This window comes from Myotis daubentonii, chromosome 4, assembly GCF_963259705.1.
Source record: "Myotis daubentonii chromosome 4, mMyoDau2.1, whole genome shotgun sequence".
Lineage (NCBI taxonomy): Eukaryota > Metazoa > Chordata > Mammalia > Chiroptera > Vespertilionidae > Myotis > Myotis daubentonii.
In genome coordinates, this window is record NC_081843.1 from 73735552 (window position 1) to 73744666 (window position 9115).

At 43.6% G+C, this 9115-nt stretch overlaps 1 non-coding gene across 1 annotated transcript; it reads right to left on the bottom strand.

The window, feature by feature from the left end:
- Positions 1–8442: 8442 nt before the first annotated feature.
- On the bottom strand, positions 8443–8554 carry LOC132233914 (U6 spliceosomal RNA). The gene has a single exon (XR_009452764.1). It is a non-coding gene; the product is annotated as a U6 spliceosomal RNA (small nuclear RNA).
- Positions 8555–9115: the final 561 nt, after the last annotated feature.

Sequence of the window (9115 nt, forward strand, 5' to 3'; positions counted from 1 at the left end):
GGGAAAGATGTCCTCTGCTGCATGAGGGAATGACTCAGCACAGGAAACTAGGGTCATCTGCCTTCTGAGCTCTAACCCCTGAGTCCCCAATCCTGGCTTCTGCTAACACAGCTCTAGTCTACTCTGCCCTCCCTCTGTCAGAGCACAAGGTGGGTGGCTCCACAGGGAATTTTGTGCATTGGTCCTTTAAGAGGGTGCCTGAACTTTCAGCAATCACTCTCTGGCAGACAGCAACCCCGCTGCTTTTCACAGCCAGACGTTATGTGGGTACCCTTCTCAGTTGTGTTCTTTGCTGGGGGACACAGCTTGGGGATTAGATCCCAGAGTTCTCAGTGGCAATCACCATAGCTGAGATATCTCTCTGGGACTTCAGTTGCTGTCTGTGGGTGCCCGGCCAGTCCTTTAGCACCTCCGCCCCTCCTACCAGTCTCTATGCAGTCTCCACTTTTGGTGTCAGGGTTCTCTCCTGCAAGTTTTACATTGATTATTCAGGACGTTTTTCTATATTTTACTTTTTTATTGATTTCAGAGAGGAAGGGAAAGGGATATAGAGAGAGAAATATCAATGATGAGAAAGAATCATTGATTAGCTGCCACCTGCACCCCCCACACTGGGGATTGAGCCCACAGTCTGGGCATGTGCCTTTGGCCGGAATCGAACCTGGGACCCTTTAGTCCGCAGGCTGGCCTCTAGCCACTGAGCCAGACCTTTCTGTATTTTAGTTGTAATTCCAGTTTGTTCCTGGGAGCATGTCTGTGCAGCATCTACTCACTCTGCCGCCATTTTTTATCTCTCCCTGATCGGTCTTTTTAAGAAATAGTGCCACACTGGGGGTTCAGTGTTGCTGCTCTGTTGCTGGCAGGTTGAACATTCAAAGCAGACAATTACTAGATTGGCCTTCATAAGTGGGAGTCCATGTTGTTTGACCCATGCAAAGCCTCCATCTCTGCCACTGTGGCCATGTCATGTTTGCCTGCAGAGGAGACCCCCCCTCACATTTCTAATGCCCTTGGTGAATGGTGTATTCTTTAGGCCTCCCTGGGAAACACAGTCCTTCTAGCTTCATATAACACATCCATTCCAGCATTCCCACTTCCCTGAGTCTTTACTCCCTCCCTCTTCTGTATACCATGTGAATTCAAGCATTTCAATTCAGGATCTGTGAAGGCTATTCTGTTTCCCAGGTTTCCAGGAGTTACTCTAGCTGCAAGTTACAACATCCTCTAGGGCAGCCGTGGGCAAACTACGGCCTGCAGGCCGGATCCAGCCCATTTGAAATGAATAAAACTAAAAAAAAAAAAAAAAAGACTGTACCCTTTTATGTAATGATGTTTACTTTGAATTTATATTAGTTCACACAAACACTCCATCCATGCTTTTGTTCCGGCCCTCCAGTCCAGTTTAAGAACCCATTGTGGCCCTCGAGTCAAAAAGTTTGCCCCCCCCTGCTCTAGGGTCATAGCTTAAATATTAAATTATCTTGCCCTGAGAGTGTCAATAAACAAAGTTAGTTACAGCTTTTCATTATGTCTATAGGGTGAAACTTCATAACAGCCCTGGCTGGGCAGGTCAGTTGTTTCGAGCATCATCCCGATAGCCAAGGTTGCAGGTTCATCGCTGGTCAGGGCACACAGAATAATCAATCAATGAATGCATAAATAAGGAAAAAAACAAATGAATGCCTCTCTCTCTCTCTCTCTCTCTCTCTCTCTCTCTCTCTCTCTCTCTCCCCCTCTCTCTCACTCTCAAATCAACAAATAAAATTTTTACAAAAGAAAATTCCCATAACAACCCTCAAATTCCATTATTCTTATATTTATTACTAGGGGCCCGGTGCACAAAATTCGTGCACTGGGTGTGTGTGTGGGGGGGAGTGTCCTTCAGCCCAGCCTGCCCCTTCTCACATACTGGGAGCCCTCAGGCGTTGACCCCCATCACCCTCCAATCGCAGGATCGGCCCCTTGCCCAGGCCTGACGCCTCCGCCAGAGGTGTCAGGCTTGGACAGGGGACCCCCATCTCCCCCCGATCACTGGCTCTGGCCCCCGCCCAGGCCTGAGGCCTCTGGCCCAGGAATCATGCCTGGGCAGGGGACCCCCATCTCCCTCTGATCGCTTGCTCCACCCCCCGCCCAAGCTTGACGCCTCTGACCCAGGCTTCAGGCCTGGGCAAGGGGACCATCATATCCCCCCAATCCCCGGCTCCGCCCCCCACCCAGGCCTGATGCCTCGGCCAGAGGAGTTGACCCTCTCACCCTCCGATCACCAATCACCGGATCGGCCCCTTGACCAGGCCTGAGGCCTCCGGCAGAGGTGTCAGGCCTGGGCAGGGGACCCCCAGCTCCCCGCGGTTGCAGGCTCCGCCCCTGCCCAGGCCTAACGCCTCTGGCCTAGGCGTCCAGCCCGGGCAGCGGGGACCCGCAGCTGCAGCGGCCCCGCGATCATGGGCTTCGCTTTAGGCCCAGGAAAGGGACCCCTAGCTCCCAGGACTGCCAGCTTCGACCGTGCCCAGCTCCCATCGCTGGCTCCACCCCTACTTCCTGCTATCACCGATCAGGGCCGCCTTTGCCCTGCCCCCCAGCTCTTAGCTCCCCCCTGGGTTTCTGATCACTGTCAGTGGCAGGGGGCTTCTTCCTGCTTTCCCTTTCGCCTCCCTGCATTGTGCCTACATATGCAAATTAACTGCCAATCTTAGTTGGCAGTTAATTTGCATATAGCCCTGATTAGCCAATGAAAAGGGTATCGTCGTACGCCAATTACCATTTTTCTCTTTTATTAGATAGGATTCCCCTTTCATTTCAAATGGCTAAATCATTGCACCAGCCGGTGCATTCCTTTCCACTGGCACATTGTCCTAACTCACCCTCAGAGAAAACTTTAGAAACAGGACTCACCTTTTGGTAGGGGCTCTCTGTGCTATACCCATCACTCAGAATGGGATGCTTATTGCTAGTCAGGTGGGGAGTGATCTAGTCTCCAAATCCCATCTTCTTGTTTTCTTGGACTACTTCTAGTACCATCTGTGCTGGCTGGGCTCTCTGGGAAGCAGACACTGAGGGAGTGAGCAGTGTAAAAAGTTTATGGAGAGGAACACCTATGAAAGAAAAGGGGAGGAGGCTACATGAGTAGAGGGGCATCAGCCTGGAATCTCTGCCAGACCAATGGAGAAACTTGAGCAGTGCTTGTTAGATGAGGTGTAAGCTGCACAGGAATGGCTAGACAGCCTTGCGCAGTCATCCAGTCACCAGGTAAGTCAGCCAAGAAGAATGTTATCTTGGCTACCATTGTCACAGCTCATCATACATAGCCTGGGGGCCACCTTGAGAAGTCTAAGGTGAATACAAAAGGTGCTGATCAGCTGGGAGCTGTCAGCTAAGCCCACTTTTTGCAGCTGAATAGAAAGACTTTCTTGAAAGGGAATCTGAGTAGTACATGTTCATGGCTACTCATTTTAGCATTTTAAGTTACGTCTATTATGGCCAAGTATTCCTATTTTACAGCTCCCAAGCAGTGAGAGTGAAAAAAGGGAAAAAAATGAGGCATGAAAAGTGTGAAGCTCTGTACAGTGTACCTGACTGCTCTGCCACCAGTTTGTAAGACACAGTAGGTCACTCTGCACCCATTCTCCCTCAGCAAGTGGGGCTTCCCCAGAGGGGATGCAAGAAAACACCATGTTGTGGTTGAGCATCGACCTATGAACCAGGAGGTCAGGGTTCCATTCCCAGTCAGATAGGGGCCGTGCAGGCAGCTGCCTATCGATGATTCTTATCATTGATGTTTCTATTTCTCTATTCCTTACCTTTCCTCTCTGAAATCAATAAAAATATATTTAAAAATAAAGCACCATGTTTTCAGGAATGGAGAAAACGGGGAATGTGTCTTCCTGGCTCCTTCTCATCTATCATTTCCAAAAAACGAGTTTCACCTGGTATGGAGTTCACACTTGAGGTTGCATCTTCCATCCCTTCAAGGAAACTAAAGTTTGGGCTCTGCACGGTGGCGTTTCAACCCAGCCTAGAAATAGAGGGTGGCTCAGCACCAGTAGGTTCAACAGCCACTCACAGATAGGAGCCAGCCACACAACTCCCAAAGGCAGCAGTGGTGGGTGGTCTGAGATACAGGCAGTGCTTTCTGAAAGAAAGGTAGTTGAATAGAGCTGAGAAGGTGAACTAAGTTTACATCTGATAAAAAAAAAAATTGAATTTTCATTTTTGGGCTGTATCAAAGAGGAATAGCATGCTTAAATTAGGACTTCAATATTTCTTTAAAGCTTAAAATAGGTATTCCGTATTATTATTAATGCAACATGTGTTCATATGTCAACACAGGTATATTTGAAACTGCAAGTAATCTGAAACAAGAAACTTTAAATACTACTGAGATACCACTTTTAAAACCTTGTATCTCTTTTCATACATTTTCTAGGCTTATTTACAAAAAGGAGATCCTACTATAAGTACTGTTTTGTAAACTATCTCTTTCACTTAATGTGTCTTAGAGATATTAATAAACATGTATCTTTAATATTTAAAAACAATCTTTGGCCTGGCCGGAGTGGCTCAGTTGGTTGGAATGTCCTGTGCACCGAAAGGTTGCAGGTTCGATTCCCAGTCAGGGAACATACCTGGGTTGGGAGTTCAATCCTGGTTGGGGCACGTATTGATAGCAACTGATCAATGTTTCTCTTTCACATTGATGTGTTTGTTTTTTTTTCTCTCTCTAAAATCAATAAAAAACATATCCTCAGATGGGGATTAAAAAAAAAATCCACCAATGAATGCATAAATAAGTAGAACAACAACTCAATGTTTCTCTCTCTCTCTTTCTCTCTCCCCCCTTCCTTTCTCTATCTAAAAAATCAATTGCAAAAATAATCTTTATATCCTAAATTTTATTTCTCTTTTCATTCTTAATGTCCTATCTAGGGAATCCTTTGAAACTCATACACTTAATCACTGTGTTACTTAAGATTTTCCAAGAAGTAGATACCAAGATGGGATTCGATGTGCAAGAGCTTTTTTGTAAAAACACCTGTGAGGGAAAATAGTGAGTAAGCAGAGGAAAGTGTTGGAGCGCTGGTGCATTGTGAAAGAAAGGAGGAGGATGTAATGCGGTGTAAGAAAGTTTTTTTTCTTTTCTTTATTGATTAAGGTATTACATATGCGCCCTTATCCCCCCATTGCCCCTACCACCTCCCCTATTCATGCCCTCACCGCCCCCCCCCCCCGTGTCTGTGTCCATTGGTTATGCTTATATGCATGCATACAAGTCCTTTGGTTGATCTCTCCCTCTAACCCCCATCCTCCCCTACCTTCCCTCTGAGGTTTGATGGTCTGATTGATGTTTCTCTGTCTCTGGATCTGTTTTTGTTCATCAGTTTATGTTCATATATTCCACAAATGAGTGAGATCATGTGATATTTATCTTTCTCTGACTGGCTTATTTCGTTTAGCATAATGCTCTCCAGTTCCATCCATGCTGTTGCAAATGGTAAGAATTCCTTCTTTTTTATTGCAGTGTAGTATTCCATTGTGTAGATGTACCACAGTTTTATAATCCACTCATCTACAGATGGGCACTTAGGCTGTTTCCAAATCTTAGCTATGGTAAATCGTGCTGCTATGAACATAGGGATGCATATATCCTTTCTGATTGGTGTTTCTAGTTTTTGATAAGGCTAGAATCCTCTAGCCAGAGCTACCCACCCGTCAGAGGAGTTTGGTGTCTCACAGCGATAGGCCTGCTCGAGTCTCCCTGCCACAATTCAGTTACTAGTTAGGAGCAGCCTGTGGGAAATGTGGTGGATTCATAATGCAGCAGCCGGGGCATCAGTATTATGCTCAGAGATCTGAAAGGCAATCTCATGGCTGCCACAAACACCATCTGTGCTTAAAAACACACACTTGATACTATTCATTCATTGACTCATGACACATCAAGGGCAAAATATGAATACGATGTGGTGCTCACATTCTAGTAATTGGCTTCCGTTTTAGTGAATTATCATGAATAGTGTTTCAGACATTAGAAACAGAAATAGACAGATTTCCAAAATCCCCTGGGGCAGATCTTCAGAGTATGGCTTTATTATTTTGTTTGAAATGATTTTTCAGATTCCAGGGTAAATTCTAAGGATGCAGTTTGGGTTCTTCCTCTTTCTGTAGCATGCATTCCTGTATTTATCTTACCTAATGCAGATCATCTGGGTGAGTTTAACATAATAAATTAAAATCTAGAATGTGGAACAATAACTGCATTTCTAAAAAATGTTTTTGAGAGTAAGAACAATGTACACAAACCCAAACACACAATTTTCCTTACTTTCCTATCATGTATCCTTTATTTTATATTTATGATCGTGTATTGATTTCCTGTGGCTGGTGTAACAAATTACCACAAACTTTGTGACTTAAAACAACACAAACTTATTATCTTAAAATTCTGGAGATGAGAAGTCTGAAATGAGTCTGGGCTAAAGTCAAGGTGTCCGCAGGGCTGCATTCCTTCTGGAGTGCTAGGGTAAAATCCATTTCCTTTCCAACTTCTAGAAGTTGCCCATAGGCATGTAGCTCTTTTTATCTTGAGTCAGTAATGGTAGGAAGAATTCTTCTCATAGCATGCCACCTTTCTTCTGAGATAGATCCAGCTTCTGTTGCCATATCTTTCTCTGACTTTTGACTTCTGCCTTCTTCTCCCACTTTTAAGGACCCTTGGGACTCTATTGAACCCACTAGGATAATCCAGGACAATTTATTATTTTCAAGTTGACTTATTAGCAAGCTTTATGCCATCTGCAATCTTAATTCCCTTTTGCCATTTAATCTTACATATTTTCAGGTTTCACAGATTAGCACACGAACATCTTTGGGTGGGGTAGGGGAGGAGAAGCATTATTCCACCTACCACAGGCCTTATAGCCAAGGCCTCCAAAACACTTCACCTGCGAAGTGATGAGGGTGGCCAGTCTGTGTGGGTGGGTAGGTTTAAAGAGAAGGGGATGGTTTTGCTTGCTCCATTTGTCCTTGGGCTGCTCAAGCTGAACAGTAGGTGACCACTGTTTTCAAGGAACCAACCCAATGTGTCTGGTTTGGTTCAGAGCTTGTTTCATCCCTAGCAGTGAGTGCCTCTTGGTCTGGAAAGTTAGCTTGTCTCATAACACCCACAGCTAGGACATTCTCTATGTAATTATGAATTGCATTTGTTTTACATTAAAAGAGAATGATCACTAGAGTTTGTCGGTGTTGGATTTTTCCCACTGTGAGGTTCTTAAACTTTCTTTTGCTTCGTAATTAATATTAAAGCAATTCATGTTAGAGATCCTTTCAATATGGAAGGTTTGTAATGGAGACCTAACATTTTATTATTTATAATAAAAATCATCTATACAGAAAAAAAAATACCCAGCCCCAGTCAGGCACATGCAGGAAACAACCAATCAATGTGTCTCTCTTACATTGATGTTTTTCTTTCTCTCTCTTCCCCCTCCCCCATCCCTTCCATTCTCTCTAAAAATCAATGGGAAAATATCCTCAGGTCAGGATTAAACAAACAGAAAAAAAATACCATGTCATTAAAACAAAATTAATTGTAGCTAACATTAACATGGCTATATTTCAAAAGGAATGTTAAATAGAAACAAGAAGTTGATGCCGTTTTAATTTTTAAGTAAGCAAAATGACATTCTCTATTATTTATAGAGTTACACTTATGTGGTAAAGATATTTTAAAATAAAAGGGCAGGACCCACACCAAGATCCAAATAGCGTTACCTTTGAGGAGAGAGGGAAATGAGTAGTATTGGGAGGTATACTAAAAGGACTTCCAGGTATGCACATTGGCTAAATCTAGGTGTTGAGTTTATGGGTGTTTATTATATTACTTTCTCTGCTTCCTGGTATGTTTGAGATAGTTCGTATTTTTAAAGCATTTAAACATTCCATCCCCTTTGTTTATAAAGTAATCACATAAGTATATGCCATCACTTGGCATGAATAGGAAAGGAAAAGAATGTCTTCTATTAATCTGCAATTGCCATATTTTCTGGTATATCCCTTGCTGCACCACTTTTTATAAAACACTGACTTGTGGCACTGATTAAAGTGTACTCCCCCAAGGTTTATGTGCCCAGTTATTTTTGTGGGAGTTAAACCACATTGCTGCAGAGGGAGAACACTGGTGTTCTCAGGAACAGGAAATTAAAAGAAGCACAGTAGGTAGTTAAGTCTGCTAAGGTAAGTCCTATATTCTACCCCCTCCCCCAATTTAAAAAAATCCAGACTTTAACCAGTTTAATGGAGAAAGGATATTAAGTTGTAATTGCTTACACCCTCCCTCCCTCCTCCTCCTCCTCCTCCTCCTCCTCCTCCTCCTCCTCCTCCTCCTCCTCCTCCTCCTCCTCCTCCTCCACCTCCTCCTCCTCCTTCTCTTCCTTCTTCTTCTTTTGCTTAAATATGGAACACTTCACGAATTTGCATGTCATCCTTGCACAGGAGCCATGCTAATTTACTCTGTATCGTTCCAATTTTAGTACAGTATATGTGCTGCCGAAGCGAGCACTACACCCTTCCTTCTTATTCTCTGATCCGAGTTATTTCATGTAGCTCTGTTTTGTATAGCTGCCATCCTCATGGATTTTGTTTTTGTCTTTTTATTGAACTTAGTTAACATTTCCATGTATCCACCTAGTCCCCACACTAGTCAGTGTTCCATAGTTTTCCGTCTTGATAATACACTGCAGTTTGCTTAGCCTTACTGCATTGTTGAACTTTTGAGATTTTTCCAACTTTCCAGTATTATGAATAGCATTTCTATGACCATCTTTGTACAAACTATTTTCTTTCTGGTCATTTCCTTGAGGTATAATCCTAAAGTGGAATTAAGCCAAAGGGTATGAATAGTTTTATGACTTTAAATTCATATTCCAATACTATATCAATTTATCTTAGACTCAGCAATATTGGGTTTATACATTTAATATATTTTCTAAATTTACTAGGAATATAATGATTATTAAAAGCCATTTCTTTGTTTCAATTCTGCAGTGTGGGCAAGGCTGGGTGGGGACTGCTGGTCTCTGCTCCATGTAATTTTTGCTGGGACAGCTTGGCTGGGGCTGGA